This window comes from Pseudophryne corroboree, chromosome 11, assembly GCF_028390025.1.
Source record: "Pseudophryne corroboree isolate aPseCor3 chromosome 11, aPseCor3.hap2, whole genome shotgun sequence".
Lineage (NCBI taxonomy): Eukaryota > Metazoa > Chordata > Amphibia > Anura > Myobatrachidae > Pseudophryne > Pseudophryne corroboree.
In genome coordinates this window covers 112,611,237-112,635,288 of record NC_086454.1, presented here as the reverse complement: position 1 = coordinate 112,635,288, position 24,052 = coordinate 112,611,237, and the positions used below count along the sequence as shown (strand labels likewise).

Here is a 24,052-nt window from a genome sequence, read left to right as displayed (position 1 = left end):
CGTAATGTGAATTTCGGCTCATACTATGTGGTGTAATGTGAATTTCAGCTCATACTATGTGGCGTAATGTGAATTTCGGCTCATAATATGTGGTGTAATGTGAATTTCGGCTCATACTGTGTGGTGTAATGTGAATATTGGCTCATACTGTGTGGTGTAATGTGAATTTCGGCTCATACTATGTGGTGTAATGTGAATTTCGGCTCATACTGTGTGGCGTAATGTGAATATTGGCTAATACTGTGGCGTAATGTGAAATTTGGCTCATACTGTATGGCGTAATGTGTATTTCAGCTCATAGTGTGTGGCGTAATGTGAATTTCGGCTCATACTGTGTGGCGTAATGTCAATTTCGTCTTTTACTGTGTGACATAATGTGAATTTGGCTGATACTATGTAGCCTAATGTATAGTGTGAATTTGACTCATATTGTGTGGCATAATGTGAATTTTGACTCTTATTGTGTGGCATAATATGCATTTTTCATACTGTGTGGCATAATGTGAATAAGGGGCACTACTGTCAGTAGCTGGTGATCATGGGGACATGTGTGACAAATGCAGGTGTCCTGCGGAGGAGGGGTCTGATGGCATAGAAAGAGGCAGATGTGGCTCTGATGGCACATGTGTACATTTCAAACTTTACTTCTGTTATATTGAAACTCAAATGTTCGGCCCGCTAAATCTTCTATACTTTGCAGAGTGGCCCACTCAAAATCAGGGTGTAGGTGATGGGGGGAGGGGGGTGTACACGCACCTAGGCCAATCACTTTCTACTTCTGCCACTGGGTCAGGGATAGGTTGAGGAAGTGTAAGCAGCGATAAGGTGCAGCGGCAGCTAGGACTCAGGGTTATGCCGTAGCGAGCAGTCAGTACTGGCCAGTGGTCGACACCAATATGTTTCATTTTATTTTCCAGGGTGTATTATATCTACTTTATTGTTAGGAACTAGGGAGAAATTAGATTAAGCCATGTGATTTTACATAAAAATCTAAAATCTTGGGTGATGCTAAACACGCCCAAAAGGCGGTGCTAGACACACCCAAAAGATAATGCTAGACACGCCCTCTGGTGGTGCACCCCCTAATAAAATTAGCTGCGCACGCCTATGATGACAAGGCCGCCAATTCTGACACACGCCTAGCCGACGCTAAGGCCAACAGCATGACCACTTTCCATGTGAGATACTTTAGCTCCACGGTCTTAAGTGGCTGAAACCAGTGGGATTTCAGGAACCCCAACACCACGTTAAGATCCCAAGGTGCCACTGGTTGCACAAAAGGGGGCTGAATATGCAGCACTCCCTTAACAAAGGTCTGAACCTCAGGCAGTGAAGCCAGTTCCTTTTGAAAGAAAATGGATAGGGCCGAAATCTGGACCTTTATGGATCCTAACTTTAGGCCCATAGTCACTCCCGACTGTAGGAAGTGCAGGAATCGACCCAGCTGGAATTCCTCTGTAGGGGCCTTCCTGGCCTCACACCAAGCAACATATTTTCGCCATATACGGTGATAATGTTTTGCTGTCACGTCTTTCCTAGCCTTTATCAGCGTAGGAATAACTTCATCAGGAATGCCCTTTTCCGCTAGGATCCGGCGTTCAACCGCCATGCCGTCAAACGCAGCCGTGGTAAGTCTTGGAACAGACAGGGCCCTTGTTGTAACAGATCCTGTCTGAGAGGCAGAGGCCATGGGTCCTCTGAGAGCATTTCTTGCAGTTCCGGGTACCAAGTCCTTCTTGGCCAATCCGGAGCAATGAATATTGGGGGTCATTCCGAGTTGTTCGCTCGCAAGCGGATTTTAGCAGATTTGCTCATGCTAAGCCGCCGCCTACTGGGAGTGAATTTTAGCATCTTAAAATTGCGAACGATGTATTCGCAATATTGCGAATACACACCTCGTAGCAGTTTCTGAGTAGCTCCAGACTTACTCGGCATCTGCGATCAGTTCACTGCTTGTCGTTCCTGGTTTGACGTCACAAACACACCCAGCGTTCGCCCAGACACTCCCCCGTTTCTCCGGCCACTCCTGCGTTTTTTCCGGAAACGGTAGCGTTTTTTCCCACACGCCCATAAAACGGCCAGTTTCCGCTCAGTAACACCCATTTCCTGTCAATCACATTACGATCGCCAGAACGATGAAAATGCCGTGAGTAAAATTCCTAAGTGCATAGCAAATTTACTTGGCGCAGTCGCAGTGCGGACATTGCGCATGCGCATTAAGCGGAAAATCGTTGCGATGCGAAGAATTTTACCGAGCGAACAACTCGGAATGACCCCCATTGTTCTCACTCCTCTTTTTCTTACAATTCTCAGCACCTTTGGTATGAGAGGAAGAGGAGGAAACACATAGACTGACTGGAACACCCATGGTGTTACTAGTGCATCCACAGCTATCGCCTGAGGGTCCCTTGACCTGGCGCAATACCTGTTTAGCTTTTTGTTGAGGCGTGACGCCATCATGTCCACCTGTGGGAGTTCCCATCGATTTGCAAGCAGCGTGAAGACTTCTTGATGAAGTCCCCACTCTCCCGGGTGGAGGTCGTGTCTGCTGAGAAAGTCTGCTTCCCAGTTGTTGACCCCCGGAATGAACACTGCTGACAGTGCTTGCACATGATTCTCCGCCCAACGAAGAATCCTGGTGGCTTCTGCCATCGCCACCCTGCTTCTTGTGCCGCCCTGTCGGTTGACATGGGCCACTGCAGTGATGTTGTCTGACTGAATCAGCACCGGTTGGTCTCGAAGCAGAGGCTCCGCTTGGCTTAGGGCGTTGTATATGGCCCTTAGTTCTAGGATATTTATGTGCAGACAAGTCTCCTGACTTGACCACAGCCCTTGGAAGTTTCTTCCCTGAGTGACTGCCCCCCATCCTCGGAGGCTTGCATCCGTGGTCACCAGGACCCAGTCCTGTATGCCAAACCTTCAGCCCTCGAGGAGGTGAGCACTCTGCAGCCACCACAGAAGAGACACCCTGGCCCTGGGGGACAGGGTGATCAGCCGATGCATCTGAAGATGCGATCCGGACCACTTGTCCAACAGATCCCACGGAAAGATCCTGGCATGGAACCTGCCGAAGGGAATGGCTTCGTATGACGCCACCATCTTTCCCAGGACTCGCGTGCAGTGATGCACCGACACCTGTTTTGGTTTCAGGAGGTCCCTGACCAGAGTCACGAGCTCCTGAGCCTTCTCCTCCGGGAGAAATACCTTCTTCTGGTCTGTATCCAGAATCATGCCCAGGAAGGGCAGACGCTTTGTAGGGATCAGCTGCGACTTTGGAATATTCAGAATCCAGCCGTGCTGCCGCAACACTTCCTGAGAGTGTGCTACGCTGATCAGTAACTGCTCCCTGGACCTCACCTTTATGAGGAGATCGTCCAAGTATGGGATAATTGTAACTCCTTGCTTCCGAAGGAGCACCATCATCTCCGCCATCACCTTGGTAAATATTCTCGGTGCCGTGGACCAGTGGCGGATTTAGCGGGGGGGCGATTAGGGCGAACGCCCCCCCTACACATACCGGCACCGGGATGGAGGCCGGGTCCCGCCGCGGTGTTGGTAACGAGGTGGAGAGCGGTGCAGCGCGGCGGGGGAAGGGGAGAGAGAGAGCGTCCTGATGCGCATACAGCGGCTGAGCGGCCTCTGTTCTGACCACGCCCCCTCCTTCCTGTACACGCGTCAGGACTCTCTCTCCCCGTCCCCCGCCGCGCTGCACCGCTCTCCACCTCGTTCCCAATGCCGCGGCGGCACCCGGCCTCCATCCGACTCCTCATGCTGCTGGCTGCAGCAGGTGTCACTGTCAGTGTGTATGCCATGTCTCCTACCCTCCAAACTAAAGTAAGTGTGTGTGTGCCCCCTCTGTGTTCCATGTCTCCCCCCTCCGCTCCTAGCTAAAGTGTATATGTCCCTGCATTATTTTGGCTAATTCAGTGTACTGTAATGTGAATTTCGGCTCATTCTACATGCTGTAATGTGAATTTCGGCTCATACATTGTGCTATTATGTGAATTTCGGCTCATTCAGTGTGCTATAATGTGAATTTTGGCTCATTCTGCGTGCTATAATGTGAATTTTGGCTCATTCTGCGTGCTATAATGTGAATTTCGGCCCAGTCAGTGTGCTATAATGTGAATTTTGGCTCATTCTGCGTGCTATAATGTGAATTTTGGCTCATTCTGCGTGCTATGATGTGAATTTCGGCTCATTCTGCATGCTATAATGTGAATTTCGGCTCATTCAGTGTGCTATAACGTGAATTTCGGCTCATTCAGTGTGCTATAACGTGAATTTTGGCTCATTCTGCGTGCTATAACGTGAATTTTGGCTCATTCTGCGTGCAATAACGTGAATTTTGGCTCATTCTGCGTGCTATAATGTGCATTTCGGCTCATTCTGCGTGCTATGATGTGCATTCCGGCTCATTCAGTGTGCTATGATGTGCATTTCGGCTCATTCTGCGTGCTATGATGTGCATTCCGGCTCATTCAGTGTGCTATGATGTGCATTTCGGCTCATTCAGTGTGCTATGATGTGCATTTCGGCTCATTCAGTGTGCTATGATGTGCATTTCGGCTCATTCAGTGTGCTATGATGTGAATTTCGGCTCATTCTGCGTGCTATAACGTGAATTTCGGCTCATTCTGCGTGCTATAATGTGAATTTCGGCTCATACAGTGTGCTATAATGTGAATTTCGGCTCATTCGGTGTGCTATAATGTGAATTTTGGCTAATTCTGCGTGCTATAACGTGAATTTTGGCTCATTCTGCGTGCTATAATGTGAATTTCGGCTCATACAGTGTGCTATAATGTGAATTTTGGATCATACTGTGTGCTACAATGTGAATTTCAGCTCATACAGTGTGCTATAATGTGAATTTTGGCTCATTCTGTGTGCTGTAGAAACAGAATTTGTCGGCAGATAAGAACCACTTGGCCCATCTAGTCTGCCCCTTTTTTTTTTTTTTTACATTATTTTTTATCTCTAACCTTATCTGATCCTTATTTCTTTGTAAGAATATCCTTACATCTATCCCATGCATGTTTAAATTGCCCTACTGTCTTAGCCTCTACCACCCCTGATGGAAGGAATGGCGATTCGCCAGTCTGTATCACCAGTGCGCTGGGTTCTCTCCACTAACTGGCAACATTTTATTAGTAATGGCAACAATAGGAAATTTAGAAGCGAACGGGAAGGGCATTACTAAGTGGGAGGGGCTATGATTAGGGGGAGGAGTCATAATTCTTAAACCGCCCCCCCCTAAAAGTTAAGTCTAGATCCGCCACTGCCGTGGACAGGCCAAACGGCAGCGTCTGGAATTGATAATGGCAGTCCTGTACCACAAACCTGAGGTACTCTTGATGAGGCGGATAAATGGGGACATGCAAGTAAGCATCCTTGATGTCCAGAGACACCATGAAATCCCCCTCTTCCAGGCTTGCAATGACCGCTCTGAGCGATTCCATTTTGAACTTGAATTTCTTCAGATAAATGTTCAGGGATTTTAAATTCAAGATGGGTCTGACCGAACCGTCCAGTTTCGGTACCACAAACATAGTGGAATAGTAACCCCTTCCCTGTTGAAGGAGGGGAACTTTTACTACCACCTGCTGGAGGTATAGCTTGTGAATTGCCGCCAGCACCACCTCCCTTTCCATGGGGGAAGCTGGCAAGGCCGATTTTAGGTAACGGTGAGGGGGCGTCACCTCGAATTCCAGCTTGTATCCCTGAGACACAATTTGTATAGCCCAAGGATCCACCTGTGAGCGAACCCACTGGTGGCTGAAATTTCGGAGACGCGCCCCCACCGCTCCTGGCTCTGCCTGTGGAGCCCCAGCGTCATGCGGTGGACTTAGTGGAAGCCGGGGAGGACTTTTGTTTCTGGGAACTAGCTGCATGGTGCAGCTTTTTTTCTCTACCCCTGCCTCTGGCAAGAAAGGATGCCCCTCTGACTTTCTTGCTCTCTTCGGCTGTGGGGGAACATAAGGCAAGAAATTTGACTTCCCTGCCGTAGCAGTGGAAACTAGGTCTGAGAGACCGTCCCCAAATAATTCCTCACCCTTATAAGGCAAAACCTCCATGTGTTTTTTAGAGTCGGCATCCCCTGTCCATTGCCGAGTCCATAAGACCCTTCTGGCAGAAATGGACATTGCGTTAATTCTAGAGCCCAGCAGGCAAATGTCCCTCTGGGCATCTCGCATATATATGACAGCGTCCTTGATATGTGCCAGGGTCAGTAGAACAGTCTCCCTGTCCAGGGTATCTATCTCCTCCGAGAGATTATCAGTCCATGCTGCTACAGCACTACACATCCAGGCCGAAGCAATTGCTGGCCTCAGTAGAGTACCAGAATGTGTATAAATTGACTTCAGGATAGCTTCCTGCTTTCTATCCGCAGGATCCTTTAGGGCGGCCGTATCCTGAGACGGCAGGGCCACCCTCTTAGATAAGCGTGTCAACGCCTTGTCTACCCTAGGGGAGGATTCCCAGCGTAACCTGTCCGTTGGTGGAAAGGATACGCCATCAGTAATCTCTTGGAAATTACTACCTTCCTATCGGGAGAATCCCACACTTTTTCACATAATTCATTTAATTCATGTGAAGGGGGAAAAGTCACTTCTTGCTTTTTCTCCCCATACATATAAACCCTCTTGTCAGGGACAGGGTTTTCCTCTGATATGTGCAATATATCCTTCATTGCTATAATCATGTAGCGGATGGCTTTAGTCATTTTAGGCTGTAATTTTGCATCATCGTCATCGACACTGGAGTCAGACTCCGTGTCGGCATCCGGGTCAACCATCTGGGATAGTGGGCGCTTGTGAGACCCTGACGGCCTCTGCATTGTAGGATCAGGCATGGGTTGCGACCCTGACTGTCCCAAGGCTACAGCTTTATCCAACCTGTTATGCAAGGAGCTTACATTATCATTTAACACCTTCCACATATCCATCCAATCAGGTGTCGGCACCGTCGTCGGCGACACCTCATTCATCTGCACTTGTTCTGCCTCCACATATCCTTCCTCATCAAACATGTCGACACTAACGTACCGACACACCGCACACACACAGGGAATGCTCTGACTGAGGACAGGACCCCACTAAGGCTTTTGGGGAGACAGAGAGAGAGTATGCCAGCACACACCCCAGCGCTATATATATATATATATATATATATAACCCAGGGATTACACTGTAACTTAGTGATTACCCCGTAGCTGCTGTTTGTGATCGTTTTGCGCCTAAATTTATGTGCCCCCCCCCCCCCCCCTCTCTTTTTTACCCTTCTTGTACCTGGATACTGCAGGGGAGAGCCTGGGGAGCATCTTTCCAGTGGAGCTGTGAAGAGAAAATGGCGCTGGTGTGCTGAGGATGAAGGCCCCGCCCCCTCAGCGGCGGGCTTCTGTCCCGCTTGTATATGTAAAAAATGGCGGGGGCTCGAACATATATCCAGTGCCTGACTGGATATATGCAATATTTTGCCAAAAGGTACCTTAATTGCTGCCCAGGGCGCCCCCCCCCCCACCCTGCGCCCTGCACCCTACAGTGACCGGAGTGTGTGGGTGTGCTGCGGGAGCAATGGCGCACAGCTGCAGTGCTGTGCGCTACCTTAAGTGAAGACAGGAGTCTTCTGCCGCCGATTTCGATGTCTTCATGCTTATGTACTTCTGGCTCTGCGAGGGGGACGGCGGCACGGCTCCGGGAACGGACGATCAAGGTTAGGTACCTGTGTTCGATCCCTCTGGAGCTAATGGTGTCCAGTAGCCTAAGAAGCGCAACCTAGCCGCAGTTAGTAGGTTTGCTTCTCTCCCCTCAGTCCCCCGTAGCAGAGAGTCTGTTGCCAGCAGAAGCTCTCTGAAAATAAAAAACCTAAACTAAAATACTTTCTTCTTAGCAAGCTCAGGAGAGCCTACTAAAAGCACCCAGCTCTGGCCGGGCACAGATTCTAACTGAGGTCTGGAGGAGGGGCATAGAGGGAGGAGCCAGTGCACACCAGGTAGTACTAAATCTTTCTTTAGAGTGCCCAGTCTCCTGCGGAGCCCGTCTATTCCCCATGGTCCTTACGGGGTCCCCAGCATCCACTAGGACGTTAGAGAAATAATGCTGAATAAGATCATATACTGTATCAGTGACTGAAATGGGAACAGATCAGCGGCTGAATAGTCTCAGGAGTTGCAGATGCTGTTGGAATGTGTCTAAATCTTCAGAACCAACAGTAATTCCATGTTGTAGTTAAAGTCAAATCTCTAAGATTATTCATGTGGCTGGAATCCAAGGGCTCCTTGAGACTTCAGTGTAAGCACAATAGGAAAGGGTAATGGACAGTTTAAATGACAGAAAGGATTTTCCTAAAGCTCACTGTGCAAAACAACTTTCTGACACCTGAGATCTCTCCACTCTTTCTTCCAGTGGCCTCAGCGCCGGCGGTGACAATAAAGATGTCTGAATATCTCTCCAGAGGGATATGGGGAGAGGAAGATGTTGATGAGGGAGAGGCAGAAGGTGACAAGGAGATGCAGAGGGAGATGAGCAGAGGGGGACAGGGGAGAGGCAGAGGGTGAAAGGGGAGAGGCAGAAGGTGACAGGCAGAGGGTGATGGGGAGAATGTGACCTGGAGAGGCAAAGTGAGATGGGCAGAGGGTGATGGGGGAGAAGCAGAAGGTGACAGGGAGAGGGTGACAGGGGAGAGGCACAGAGTGATGGGCAGAAGGTAATTGGGGGAAAGGCAGAGGTTACAGAGAAAGGCAGAAGGAGATGGGCAGTAGGTGATGGTTGATAAAAAAGGGTGAAAGGTTGTAGCAGGAGACAATAAGGAGAGGTAGACGGTAATGTGAACAGGCAGAGAGTGATGAAGGCGAGGCAGAGGGTTAAGGGGGAGAGGCATAGGATGACAGGAAGAGGGTGATTGGAGTGAGGCACAGGGTGATTAGCAGAGTGTGACAGGGAGAAGCAGAGTGTGACAGGCAGTGGCAGGGGTCAATGAGGAGAGGCAGAGAGTGATTGATAGAGGCAGAGAATGATGGCAGAGAGTGATGGGAAAAGGCTGACCTGGAGAAGCAGAGGGAGATGAGCAGAGGAAATGGGCAGAGAATGATGGGGGAGAGACAGAAGGCAATGGAGGATTGGCAGAGGGTGACAGGGAGATTCAAATGGGCAGATGGTGACAGGGAGAAGCAGAGGGTGATATTAAGTGGCAGGGGGCAATGAGGAGAGGCAAAGAGTGATGGCAGAGGAGGACATACAGAGGTTGATAGGGAAAGGGTGACTTGGACAAAGCAAAATGGCCAGCAGGTGACGGGAAAGAGGCAGAGGGTGATGGGGAGAGGCAGAGTTTGGCAGGTAGAGGTCAACAGAAGAGAGCCACAGGGAGACAAAATGTGATAGACAATGGCAGGAGACAATAAGTAGAGGCAGAGGGTGATGGAGGAGAGGTATAGAGTGATGAGGGAGAGACAGAGGATGACAGAGAGAAGGTGATGGGAGTGAGGCACAGGGTGATGGGCAGAGGGTGATGGGGAGGGTGACAAGCAGTGGCAGGGGGAAATGAGTAGAGGCAGAGAGTGATGGAGAGAGGCAAAGGATGACAGGCAGTGGGCGATGAGGAAAGAGTAACCTGGAGAGGCAGAGGCAGATGGGAAGAGGGTGATGTGGAAGAGGCAGATGAGCAGAGGATGATGGGGGAAAGACAGAGGCAAATGGGGGAGAGGCAGAGTGTAATGGGGAGAGGCAGAGGATGACAGGGAGGGGCAGATTGGCAGAGGCTGACAGGGATAGGTAGAGGGTGCCAGGCAGTGACAGGGGGCAATGAGGAGAGGCAGAGAGTAATGGGGAGAGGCAGAGGATGGTAGAGAGTGATAGGGAAAGGATGACTTGGAGAGGCAGAGGGAGATGTGCAGAGGATGATGGGGAAAGGCAGAGGACAATGGGGAGAGGAAGAGGTGATGGGGAGATGCAGAGGGTGACAGTGGGAGGCAATGGGAGATAAGCAGAAGGTGATAGGGTAGTTGCAAAGGGTGAAAGGCAGAGGGTAGTGGGGAAGATCAGAGGGTAATGGAGAGAGGCAGAGGGTGACAGGGAAATGAATAGGGATACGGGCAGAGGTTGATGGGGAGAGGCAGATGGTAATAAGGTAGAGGCAAAGGTTGACAGGCAGAAGTAAAGGATAACAAGGAGAGGCAGGGGGTGATGGGTAGAAGGTGACAGGGAGAGGCAGAAGGTGACCTCCAGTCTGGGAGGCATTGGGTTACTATTCAGAGGAGTTGAAGAAGACCTCTCCTCCTGTTGCTGCACTCACTAGATCACCTCCAAGGATCTATAATCTCCAGCTATTTGCAGGCAAACTTGAAGGTGGGCAGTCTGGTGAGATAGGTATTGAATAATTTGTAGACATCATTAAACTGCCTCGCTCCTGCTCACTCTGCCTTCCCAGCCATACAGGTCTGTCCTGTTCTGCCACTCTTGAGAAGCATTGAGACTTAATGATTGAGTCTCATGGCTGACAGCGGCATTCCATCAGTTTGCGGCTGTGTTGTGCACATGAGAATGGACTGTTTGGAGGGGAGGGGCGGGAAGCAGCAAGGATAGGACCCTCCTCCTTTCTTGTGGCCAGACTGCCTCCTCCAAGTTTTTAATGGCCAATGGCGCAGCAGTATATTAATGTATTATTACTTTTAGCAACTGGCTGGCTGTTGTGCATAATACTCATGGCTGCGGAACCCTTAATTGCAGCGGGCCCCATTGCAATGAATCAGCTGCACTACCATTAGTTTTGCCACTGATTTCCACCCATTATCATGTCATTTGATATCTTAACAGTGGCTCTGTTATGAAAGTCAAAGGTTTCTGTATTCAATATAATAAAAAAATATTACTGTATTAAAATATATATGTAATATATTTGTATTTTCATCTTGTTTACAAAGTCAATATTATTTAACATTTCACAATATTTTATGATGTTTTACAGTCACATTATGGGTGGGATGTAATGGAGTCTGAGTTATGCCTTGTAAATGGCTGTGCCTTTAGAAAACGTCCGAGTACACCCGGCATCCCGCACGTTGGGTAAACTCGGACTCCATTACATCCTGCCTCATAGCTGGCATGTTGATTCTTCACAGGGGTTATGTTAATGTGACCGGTCACAATACCGACGCCAGGATCCCGGAATCTGAAAATCGCAATGGTCGGCATGCCGACCAACAGAGGCTATTCCTACTCGTGGGTGTCCATGACATCCATAGAGTGGGACTATAACCTGTGACGAGCACAGCAAGCCACCGAGCTCGCAAGGGGCTTCGTTCCACTTGCCCCCCCACACCGGCCACCCGACATACCGGATTCCCTCCGTCAGTATTGTGACCGGTGATCTCCTGACTGCCGGTCAAACATACTAAATGCCTTCACAGATGTATCGGGACATAAAAAATGGTTTAACATAAACCAGAAAAACAACTAGGGTTAAAAATAAGAAGATTGCAGGGAAGTCACTGTGACCAAGCTAAAAGACTAGCAGTACACTATATATATGTTTTTCATATTACAGTAACTTGTTCCCTAAGGCTCTAAGCTGATGACTATTGTGTCTTAACAATAGAAATTGTCACCAATGTTTACAGACACCAGAGACTGTGACGGCCTGTCCAGTGCACTGACCTTCAGAATTGTGCTAATGTCTATAATGAAGCTATATATTGCTTTTCACAGCAAGCATTACATTGATTTGCCCTTCCATTTCTAGTCTTCAAATGTTATCAGGTTTGAAAGTGTTACAGATGTTAAGGTCACACTGTTAACTTAAATTTCCTGGCAATACTGTAGCTCCTATAAATTATTACTGTATTTTACACCTCTTAAGATAACTTCACCCAAAACACAAAGTTATGTATTACTGCAGTTAAATACAGTATGCTAAGGTTTTATTCATTTACTTGCCTGTGTGCAGAGCTGGATAACCAACAAAGTGGTACAGGTGATGGCCTAGGGCCCAGAGGGACCCAGGGGATAAAATTCCACCTGCCCTGCTTATTTATGCATGTACAATCAGATGCACTATGGAGTGGTCAGGGACAGGTCATCTGTGGAGAGCGGCAGGGCAGGTCCCTGCAGTTCTCACTGATCAGTCCATAATCTCATAATATTCAGCAAAGAGGTCAGAGGAGCATGTGCTCAGTTCTGATTTGGAGGAGTACAGCACATGATGATTGAGGAGTCACTTGTTGGAGGACCTTAGCACATTCTCCTCTGACCCATGGATCAGTGTTGGTGGACCTTGGACTAGAGATGTGCAGCGGGCATTTTTCGGGTTTTGTGTGTTGGTTTTGGATTCGGTTCCGCGGTCGTGTTTTGTATTCTGACGCGTTTTGGCAAACCTCCCTTTCGAATTTGTCGGATTCGGGTGCGTTTTGGATTCAGGTGGGGTTTTTTTTTTTTTCAAAAAACCCTCAAAAACAGTTTAAATCATAGAATTTGGGGGTAATTTTGATCCTATAGTATTATTAATCTCAATAACCATAATTTCCACTCATTTCCAGTCTATTATGAACACCCCACACAATATTATTTTTAGCCCTAAAATTTGCACCAAGGTCGCTGGATGACTAAACTAAGCGACCCACGTGGGCGGCACAAACACCTGGCCCATCTAGGAGTGGCACTGCAGTGTCAGACACGATGGCACTTAAAAAAAGTCCCCAAACAGCTCATGATGCAAAGATAAATAAAAAAAAGATGTGCAAGATGGAATTGTCCTTGGGCCCTCCCACCCACCCATATGTTGTACAAATAGGACATGCACACTTTAACAAACCAATCATTTCAGCGACAGGGTCTGCCACACAACTGTCGCTGAAATGACTGGTTGGTTTGGGCCCCCACCAAAAAAGAAGCAATCAATCAATCTCTCCTTGCACAAACTGGCTCTACAGAGGCAAGATGTCCACCTCATCCTCATCCCCCGATTCCTCACCCCTTTCACTGTGTACATCCTCCTCCTCACAGAGTATTAATTCGTCCCCACTGGAATCCACCATCACAGGTCCCTGTGTACTTTCTGGAGGCAATTGCTGGTAAATGTCTCCACGGAGGAATTTATTATAATTCATTTTGATGAACATCATCTTCTCCACATTTTCTGGAAGTAACCTCCTACGCCGATCGCTGACAAGGTTACCGGCTGCACTAAACACTCTTTCGGAGTACACACTGGAGGGGGGGCAACTTAGGTAAAATAAAGCCAGTTTGTGCAAGGGCCTCCAAATGGCCTCTTTTTCCTGCCAGTATACGTACGGACTGCCTACAGTGATACTGTCACTCGTATAATCCTCCACCTTTCAATGGTGACAGAATCATATGCAGTGACAGTAGACGACATGTCAGTAATCGTTGGCAAGTCCTTCAGTCCGGCCCAGATGTCAGAACTTGCTCCTGACTGCCCTGCATCACCGCCAGCGGGTGGTTTTGGAAATTTGATCCTTTTCCTAGCAATATATGGTAACACACATTTACATGGACATGCCACAGAGATGGATTCGACACTTATTTCATACAGTACATAACTATAATAATATCAAGCGCCAGACATCATGATGATTTAAAATTATCTAATGAAGTAATGTCATGTATGTGTATTATTTGAACGAAACCAGATAGACCGGTCATATTTACTATTAAAGCAACCAGATTAATGTGTAGATTCATTTGATACTTGTTATAAAGTTGTAGGACATTGCAACAAATAATTATGATTATATGCATGTAAGCTAAAATCACTTTTATTAGAACAATAGATATTCCAAACAGGTAGTGGACAGGAAACTCAGGCCAGCCTTTTGGATGTCTTTAAGGCTGAACCTGATTAGCATATACAAAGTGACTAGTGACTCATCATGAATCCCTCCCCCAAAAACTAGATAACACATTGCTGATCACACAGGATTGCAATTGCTTTTTGGTCTCAGAGGATGATGGACTTGCTGGCAGATCAGTTCCTGTATTTATTTACAGAGAGATAGACATAAGATGCATTGAGGGAATGGTAATTGTATCGCTGGCCTGTAACTGTAACTGTATGTAACTGTATGTATTAACTGCTTACTGTGTAACCATGTAACTATAGGTATACTGTATATTGTAATATATTGAATCCATACCCTTTTAATAACAAATATATACATCAATGAGCTTTGGAACTCAGATAATGTGTGGGTGTATTGTTTTCTCTTATGGGATGCAGTGTTTTGCGATGTATAGTGCACATTCATGGGATATGGTAATAATAGGTGCAGGCGTTTCAATATATATTAGAGCGGGCATTTTAAATATTTGTGAGAAAGCAATTTGGCATTCACATTGGCTATGCATGTTCTGGACAATGCAGGCATGTCTGGACCATTGCGGGGGCGGGCAGCGGCAACTGCGTGATGTCACACGCAGCTTCTGCGACCCGGGACGCAGTGGGTAGCTGCCTGCCAGCACAGCTAGGATGTGCACTAGCTGCACAGGCATGGAGCTACTCGCCGGATGCTAAGGCATCGCCACTGTGCGATGCTTTCACACCAGTGCGGGGGAAGGGGGGGGGGGCAGAGCCAGACATATGGGCGTCCCCCCGCATGTCTGAGAAAATTATCGTAAATGTGCTAAATTTAGCACATCCACAATCAGGTCTGAATTAGGCCCACAGTTCCAAATGTATGGTCTCCTTTAGGCAGCTTGCGATACCTATTCGATCCCGATGCGCACTCCCGTGGGGTCGGTATCGCAAGGATAGACTGTGCAGGCAAGTCAATCTTGACTTTCTAGTGTACTATCTAGATTCTTGTACAAAGTATAGTCAAAATCGTACATGGACAAAATTGAAAGTACAGATAAGTCAAATCTGTGCTATCTGTGCTATCTGGGCTAAGGGGGAATTCAAGGGAAATCGTATAGTCAAACTCGGGCATAGAAAGGATCTCACCGTGTGTACACACCTTAACACCTTGAGATGTGCACTAACTTTCCTTAAGATTTTGACTATACAGTCAAAATCTTACAGATTTATCTAACCGTGTGTACACACCATTACTCTTTTTGGATAGAACTAATCAGTGTGGCCACGCTAGCCATATATTTCAGCTCGGCAGTCCTGTCTCGCTGGAGGGTAATATTCCTTATTCAATAGGAGGGTAACATCTGGTTTCACTTGCAGAAGGCTTGGAGACATGCAGCTGTTCAGAGCATGGCCAAGCATCCAAAAAGAGTTACACCTCAAGGGGTAAATATTAATATAGGAGTTATTCATTGAATTTATTGGAGACCATACATTAGGAATTGTACCTGCACTAGCACATGGGTGTAGTATGGTATGCCGGCGGCTGGGATCCCGGCGGCCAACATACTGGTGCTGGGATCCTGACCGCCGGCATACTGACAGCTGGGCGAGCGCAAATGAGCCCCCTGCGGGCTCGCTGCGATTGCCACGCTGTTGGCACAGTGGTGCGCTATGCTGCCATGCTATTTATTCTACCTCCAGGGGGGTCGTGGACCCCCAAGAGGGAGAATAGTTGTTGGTATGCCAGGTGTCGAGATTCCAGTGCAGGTATACTGAGCGCTGGGATCCCAACAGCCGGCATACTGAATACCACCCCTAGCACACCAGTAGTAGGTATTGCACACTTTCTATTATGCACATAAAAGCTTTTACTAATACTCATTTTACACTGCCACTAAAAACCCGGGTTATTGCTGTGATAACCCGGTGAGTGGCTCAGTGTAAAAAGGTTAACCCGGATCCAGTTACCCAGGAATCCAACCTGGCTAGCTTGCATGGTTAGTCCTGGGAAGGACCCGGCTCATGGTGCAGTGTAAACGGGTTAACCGGGTCAATGTGACCTGGGACCCGTTCACTGTATAGAGAAGCGTCGCCTCCGCACATGTCAGCAGTGACATCGTCAACCCGGCAAAAGGCTGGATTGGGCCGCTGTCTGAAAGGGGTCTCTTGAAGGGTCACACCCAGGAAGCACCCCTGTATGGCTCCTGGGTGCGACTTGTTTTATATATACTCTCCACATCGACAGCACACAAGGGCTAAATAACTGTACACTCCAAAAGCAGATTTGGCAATGTTTCAAAGTTTATACTTTTTCATCAAAGTTTATACTTTGAAACGTTGGCAAAGCTGCTTTTGGAGTGTACAGTTATTTAGCCCTTGTGTGCCGTCGATGTGGAGCGTATACTAGGATCTTGCTATGGATCTAAGACGTGCACCGGGTGAAGCAACGCTTGTATTGGAGTGCCGGTCAGAAAAAGTTTTTTTATATATATATATATATATATATATATATATATATATATATATATATATATATATATATATATATATATATCCAAAAATAGTCCTGTCACTTTTTACCGTATCTACTACGGGTGCACCTTGGGTAACACCAAGGACCATAGATTAATATTTACTTAAATTAAGATGTCTCAAATGTACATCTCTATAGATTTACCACATTTTTATCACTCATTTATATGTACAACCATGAAAATCAGAAACTCCCGTGCAAAGAACAGGTAGAACAGTTTGTTTTAGTATAAAAGCGTTATAACACACAATCTTCTACAACCACTAACTGACTGTGCATGACAGATGGCACTTAACTAACAAGATTTGCTATACTACATCAGGTGGATACAAATGTTTCCTTTGTGTGCTACAATTATCTACTACGCTTTGTGTATTACTACCTGCTTAAAGAAACACTTTATTGGCAATATCAGTTACTGTTTGGCAGCAATTGGCTATGGGGGTAATTCCAAGTTGATCGCAGCAGGAAATTTTTTAGCAGTTGGGCAGAACCATGTGCACTGCAGGGGGGGGCAGATATAACATCTGCAGATAGAGTTAGATTTGGGTGGGTTATTTTGTTTCTGTGCAGAGTAAATACTGGCTGATTTATTTTTACACTGCAATTTAGATTGCAGATTGAACTCACCCCACCCAAATCTCTCTCTCTCTCTGCACATGTTATATCTGCCCCCCTGCAGTGCACATGGTTTTGCCCAACTGCTAAAAAAAATTCCTGCTGAGATCAACTTGGAATTACCCCCCATATACTGTATGTTTCATCTATCCAGCTGTGAGCTAGAGTCTGATACAGGTTTTTATAATTAATTAAATGATTAAATCTGACTTTTATGTTATTGTTTTGATATGTGATGTATATATGTTTATCTTTGCATATTAATTGAGTAAAATAAATATAATTTTTAAATTCAAGCCACATAGTTATTTAATAAGGAGCAATACATATAGTGGGTAATTCAGACCTGATCATAGACATGCGTAAAAATGCACATGTACGATTAAACTCTTTGGCATGTGGGGTGGAGGCCCAGCACAGGGCAAGTCTGCCCCGCATACCAGGTCCTGCCTGCCTCTCCCGCAGACATGTGAAAGAATCGCATGGCGGCCATGCACATGTTTTGAGTAGCCCTCTGCCTATGCAGCCTAGTTGTGAAGGCAGACGGCTACCTGCCATGTTTTCGGTCACAGCGGCTGCGTTTGAAGTTACGCAGCCACCGCGACCCACCCCAGCAATGGTCCAGACACGCCTCTGTTGTCCGGATCGTGACCCTTAAACGGATGTACAGATGTGCAAAAATGGCCTCATAGTGATTTTTACATATTAGTGATGGGGTCTTAATTAGGCCCTTAGTCTTTTTTTTTAATTTATTTTTTTATTTAATTTAGATTTACACTGGAGGTTACCAAATAGCACTGTCCATCATCCACACACTCCACCCCCACCTGTGTCTATCTCCTTTTGTCTGTCATTATATAAATCCTCCAACATTTTTCCATTTTGCCCCCAATATGCACTTTTCCTCTTGCCTGCACCATCTTTCCATTCTTTTAGTCTTATATTCTTTTTATCCCTTCCCTTCCTCCTCTTCTTCTTCTGAAGTTGATGAAGTCCTGTTGGCTGCAGAACAGAAATGACATGAATGAACGGAGATGCATTTGAATCCAACACTACACAAAAGATACAAAATATGAATTTATTTATACATTTTGGGTTCTATTCATCAAGCTCAAAATCCCAATAATAAAATGTTCCTATGGGCCTTTGAGACCTGTAGTGTGTGTACTGTAGTTAAATACATTATGTAGACAAAGGTGATTAGACACGTCCCCCACATGCAAGTGGAATGGTGTGCTCCTGCAGCAGACACGTGTTCGTAAAGGTATAAAATGGGTAGAGGGGCACTGATTAGATCATTTGCTAATGAAATGGCTTGCCAGAAGGAGCTAACCAAGTTTGAAAAGGGGATCACATTTACAGGGCGACTATGTCACATGTACGGGGTGACGCTGGACTGGTATATAGAAAATTTGGTAACCCAGATGGACTGACCAGCTCAGAGTCCAGATCTTAAGCTCAATGAGAACCTTCGGGACAAATTAGACTGATTTCAGTGTCGCAGGGCTGTTGCAAGGTTTCTTGGCACCCTAGGCAAAACTTACGTCTACTCCCCCCCCCCACCTTTATTCACATTACGTCACAGTAGTGCCCCTTATTCAAGTTACATCACACAGTAGTGTCACTTATTCACTTCATATCACACAGTAGTGCCCCTTATTCATGTTACACCACAAAAGAGCCCATTTACATTAAATCACACATTATGCCACACAGTAGAGTCCATTCAAGTTCTGTCACACAGAGCCCACTCACATCCTGCCACACAGTAGTACTCCTTATAAACATGCCACACAGTAGTAGTACCACTTATATTATGTCATACAGTAATGCCCCTATACATTATGCCACTCAGTAATGCCCCTATACATTATGCCACACAGAAATGCCCCTATACATTATGCCACACAGTAATGCCACTTACTCATTATGACACACACAGTAATACCCCTTATAACAATATGCCACACAGTAGTACTTCCCTAACACAGTATGCCACATTATGATTGACTGCGATTGGATTGTGGACGGTTCCAGATTCAAAATAATGAAGTAATTGTCTCCCACATAGCTGTGTGCACTGGCCAGTGAGCTACCTGTAGTTTGCTGGTGCGTAAAATAAAAATATGTGGCTGTACTGTGCAAAAATGCATATATACATAGTTCAAGTTCAGAACATCATTAAACTTGTTCAGAACAGTAAAACATGTACCGTCACTCGCCAAAGGTTACTATTTATATTACATGTCCACGTGGATAGTGAAATTGATAGCTCAGGGGGTCCCACATTCTGAACATGAGCACATACATATATATATATATACACACTGCTCAATAAAAAAAATAAAGGGAACACTTAAACAACACAATGTAACTCCAAGTCAATCACACTTCTGTGAAATCAAACTGTCCACTTAGGAAGCAACACTGATTGACAATCAATTTCACATGCTGTTGTGCAAATGGAATAGACAACAGATGGAAAATATAGTCAATTAGCAAGACACCCCCAATAAAAGAGTTGTTCTGCAGATGGTGACCCCAGACCACTTCTCAGCTCCTATGCTTTCTGGCTGATGTTTTGGTCACTTTTGAAAGCTGGCGGTGCTTTTACTCTAGTGGTAGCATGAGACGGAGTCTACAACCCACACAAGTGTCTCAGGTAGTGCAGCTCACCCAGGATGGCACATCAAAGCGAGCTGTGGCAAGAAGGTTTGCTGTGTCTGTCAGCGTAGTGTCCAGAGCATGGAGGCGCAACCAGGAGACAGGCCAGTACATCAGGAGACGTGGAGGAGGCCGTAGGAGGGCAACAACCCAGCAGCAGGACCGCTACCTCCGTCTTTGTGCAAGGAGGAGCAGGAGGAGCACTGCCAGAGCCCTGCATAATGACCTCCAGCAAGCCACAAATGTACATGTGTCTACTCAAACGATCAGAAGCAGACTCCATGAGGGAAGTATGAGGGCCCGACGTCCACAGGTGGGGGTTGTGCTTACAGCCCAACACCGTGCAGGACGTTTGGCATTTGCCAGAGAACACCAAGATTGGCAAATTCGCCACTGGCGCCCTGTGCTCTTCACAGATGAAAGCAGGTTCTCACTGAGCACATGTGACAGACGTGACAGAGTCTGGAGATGCCAAGGAGAACGTTCTGCTGCCTGCAACATCCTCCAGCATGACCGGTTTGGCAGTGGGTCAGTAATGGTGTATGGTGGCATTTCTTTGGGGGGCCGCACAGCCCTCCATATGCTCGCCAGAGGTAGCCTGACTGCCATTAGGTACCGAGATGAGATCCTCAGACCCCTTGTGAGACCATATGCTGGTGCGGTTGGCCCTGGGTTCCTCCTAATGCAAGACTATGCTAGACCTCATGTGGCTGGAGTGTGTCAGCAGTTCCTGCAAGACGAAGGCATTGATGTTATGGACTGGCCCGCCCGTTCCCCAGACCTAAATCCAATTGAGCACATCTGGGACATCATGTCTCACTCCATCCACCAACACCAAGTTGCACCACAGACTGACCAGCAGTTGGCGGATGCTTTAGTCCAGGTCTGGGAGGAGATCCCTCAGGAGACCATCCACCACCTCATCAGGAGCATGCCCAGGTGTTGTAGGGAGGTCATACAGGCACGTGGAGGCCATGCACACTACTGAGCCTCATTTTTACTTGTTTTAAGGACATTACATCAAAGTTGGATCAGCCTGTAGTGTGTTTTTCCATTTTAATTTTGAGTGTAACTCCAAATCCAGACCTCCATGGGTTAATAAATTTGATTTCCATTGATAATTTTTGTGTAATTTTGTTGTCAGCACATTCAACTATGTAAAGAACAAAGTATTTAATAAGAATATTTCATTCATTCAGATCTAGGATGTGTTATTTTAGTGTTCCCTTTATTTTTTTGAGCAGTATATATATATATATATATATATATATATATATATATATATATACACACACATATACACAAATATAAATATATATATCTAAATGGAAAGCAGTTAATTTGCCAGCTGTTTGGATCCAGGCGGTCAGGATACGAAAGCTGACAATGCCGCTGTGTGTATATGTATATATGTATGTATGTATGTATGTATGTATGTATGTATGTATGTATGTATGTATGTATGTATGTATATATATATATATATATATATATATTATAATTTTGTGTACCCCTTATATATTTTCTGTTGATCACCACCCCACCCCTTATATGTGTTGTGCTATCACTCCCCCCCCTCTACACACACACACTTCCTTTATATAAATTATACCTATCAACCCTTATGTGCTTTAATATCAAGATGACATACACAATTTTCTCTTACTTTTATTGATGATTGTGGCGGGGGGTCTTTGTGTCATAGATGTGCGGTTCCATGGCACCACTCCATCGGTCCTCTCTGCACACTGAGTTCGCAGGGGCAGGATGTGGAGCTGGCCGGGGTCAGGCAGATACAAGGCTGCCAGAAGCTTGTGGCAAATGGTGGGCTGCTGAGGGAGCATGGAAGCCTGGGTGCAGTGACCGGGCCTCCCTGCCTACGGCCTTGAGAGGGGCCACTGCAGAGCGAGGAGGGAGAAAACAATGCTGCTGCCTGTCTGGCCAGTATAGAGACACAGCAGCAGTGCGCAGCAGGCCGACTGTCAGCTTCTGACAGTCAATAAGGGTGGCCCCAAATGCTTTAAGTGTACCGCAGCCTGGCTGAGCTATAGCCAATACGGCGGCAGAGGTGAGCGGGAGCCGCAGCTGTTCCCACTTGTTGCCGGGCGGTTGTGTGCAGGGTCCGTCAGCAGAGGGGCCGCAGCAAACCCAGTTCGCCCTGGCCAGAGGTGAGGGTGACTGACAGTGGCAGCTGGCCAGACCCGAGCCACTAGGATAGCCCAGCAAGTAAAACTGGTTCAGCAACAGCCTGCCGCCCTCCAGTGGCCAGCGCTCATAGGCAGCTGCCTAAAGCTGCCTAATGGTAGCGCCGGCCCTGCAGTGTCGTAGTTAGTCACTGTACTGTACTTAAGGCAGAATGGCAAAACATACTGCCTGCTGTTGTCTAGTAACTTGTGGACAGTTTGCTATGAAGGGTGTTTTCAGTAATTTCTGCACGAGGTGTTCCTATAGAGTACTGATGTCAATAAAATCTTGTTAATCTACAGTATTTGCTGTCCAATCAGTTTTGAGTACATAGTGTAGTTGGCAATCATGCTAGCAACAGTCAAATGTCAACAGTCAAGAAATGTCATTAGCAGAATGCAGGGGTGTATATCGTGTTACTGGTGGCCGGGATCCCGACGGTCAGCATCCCGGCCGCAGAACGCCAGCGGTGGGGTGGGTGAGTGCAATAAGGCCTTTGCAGGGTCCCTGCACTCGTCACGCTGCGGGCTCGCCACAGGTTCTATTCCCTCTCTATGGGTGTCGTGGACATCGACAAGTGGAAATAGTCTCTATTGGTCTGCATGCCGACTGTCGGGATAGTGAGGGGGCGGGATCTAGGTGGAGGTGTTGTGACCAGCGGTCTCCTGACCACCAGTCAAATAACTACATCCAAAATGCAGACATGGTAGTATTGTTAATTTGAAATATTGTATTATAACTGTAACTTCACTGAGGTACCCCTGGCTGGAATAGGGATGGGGATGTTTGGTTGACAGTTATGCTGCTGACAGTCAAAATGTCAATAACATAATGTTGGGGGGTTATTCAGGTTTGTTAGCAAACCAAAAAAGTTAGCAATTGGGCAAAACCATGTTGCACTGCAGGTGGGGCAGATGTATCATGTGCAAAGAGAGTTAAATTTGGGTGGGTTATACTGTTTCTGTGCAGGGTAAATACTGGATGCTCTATTTCTACATTGCAATCTAGATTTCAGCTTGAACACACACCACCAGTGCCGTAGCTAGACATTTTAGCGCTGTGTGCAAGAAACAGCATCGGCAACCCCCCCCCCCGCCATGTTTTGAAATTTATTTGACACCCCCCCCCCCCCCCCCCCTGCCCCATCAATCACACGCCGCTAGTTACGGGCATCAAAAAATAGGGGTTTGGCTTCATGGAGCATCCATTAGTCACATAACTCCGCATGGTAGTGCCCGTTACTCACACTACGCCACACAGTATCGTCTGTTACTCACATCACTCTGCACGGTAGCGCCCATTAGTCAAATTACACCACACGGTAGCGTTCATTAGTCACATTACGCAGAGTGGTGGCATCCATTAGTCGCAATACACAGTGCGATAGCTTCGGTCAATCACATTACACAGCGCTGTAACGTCTGTCAGTCACATTACACAGCACGGTAGCGTCCGTCGTCCACATTACACAGCACGGTAGCGTCCATCGTCTACATTACACAGCACGGTAGCATCCGTCGGCCACATTACACAGCACGGTAGCGTCCGAGTCACAGACAGTAGTACTCCATATCTATCTATCTCTATATATATATATATATATATATATATATATATATATATATATATATATATATATATATATATATATATATATATATCTATATCTATATCTATATCTATATATATCTCTCTCTATATATATATATATATATATATATATATATAGATAATTTCTTTGAAAGTCCGCACTCACATCAGAAAAATCCATATATAGGGGTGCTCCTCAAAAAACCCCAAGGAGAGTTTCACATATACCAGATATCCGAGACCAAAGAGATCTCAAAAGAGGGCACTCACCAGTCCAATAAATTAAAAGGCTTTTATTAGTTCATCGCAGTCATCAATAAATAGTCGACGTTTCGACCTATAAGGTCTTTTTCAAGACAGTCAACGCAGACATCCAGTCAGCATGCCAGCTAACAGCATACTGACTATGCCTACCGGGTCCCCTTATATAGCAACACAGCAAACATTAATTAGATAATCATCAGTAATCAATGACCACACCTGACAATGCTGGCGCCCCAACACTGCATAAAGTATATCACAAGATAACACTAACACAAAGGTCTGTTACACCATACATATCAGCAGGTTCAATTATACACACCTGTTCCTAACCACCATCAGTCGGGGAGGCACAGTGCACACCCAGAAATACCAGAAGTGCATCATATGCGT

At 46.5% G+C, this 24,052-nt stretch overlaps 1 long non-coding RNA gene across 1 annotated transcript in view; it reads right to left on the bottom strand.

Annotated features, from left to right (window-relative positions):
- LOC134969046 (uncharacterized) overlaps nucleotides 1-23,780 on the bottom strand; it is a 53,500-nt gene extending 29,720 nt beyond the window's left edge. The window contains exons 1-2 of the long non-coding RNA XR_010189385.1: nucleotides 23,669-23,780; nucleotides 17,872-17,962 (exon numbers count right to left, since the gene is read on the bottom strand). This is a non-coding gene — a long non-coding RNA (uncharacterized LOC134969046). The remainder of the gene's footprint in view (nucleotides 1-17,871; nucleotides 17,963-23,668) is intronic.
- Between the last annotated feature and the right edge of the window lie 272 nt (nucleotides 23,781-24,052).